We start from the raw sequence: 427 nt of genomic DNA, 5'->3' as shown, positions 1-427 counted from the left end.
AACTTGTTTTGAATTTGATTCCATGTTTTTTCCCGTACTCGCGAATCACTCGCTTGAGCGTAGCCATGTCTCCTTCGCTCGACATTTTTAACAATCTGAAATCTTGCGAGCATTTATAAGAGCATTTATACGAGCAGCCATAATGCCTCACGATGAAATCACATCGTCAAACATGTGTAAAAACTGCAATTTAGCATTTTGATGAAGCGCCGATGTACGGCAGCTGTGACACAATAGATTCGCGTAATATAATATTTTTTCATGGACAAATAATATGTCTCACTGCATCGAACACGTGTTAAAAATGCAATTCAACAATTTGATCAGCTGTCACATAATACTTCCGTGTATAAGATTTTTATAAAAACAATTAAAATAACGGTGAGATTATTGTGTTAAAAATGCAATTAAGCATTTTGCACAAGCG

This window comes from Wasmannia auropunctata, unplaced genomic scaffold, assembly GCF_000956235.1.
Source record: "Wasmannia auropunctata unplaced genomic scaffold, wasmannia.A_1.0 LD336092.1, whole genome shotgun sequence".
Taxonomy (NCBI): domain Eukaryota; kingdom Metazoa; phylum Arthropoda; class Insecta; order Hymenoptera; family Formicidae; genus Wasmannia; species Wasmannia auropunctata.
This window is presented reverse-complemented; position numbering follows the sequence as displayed.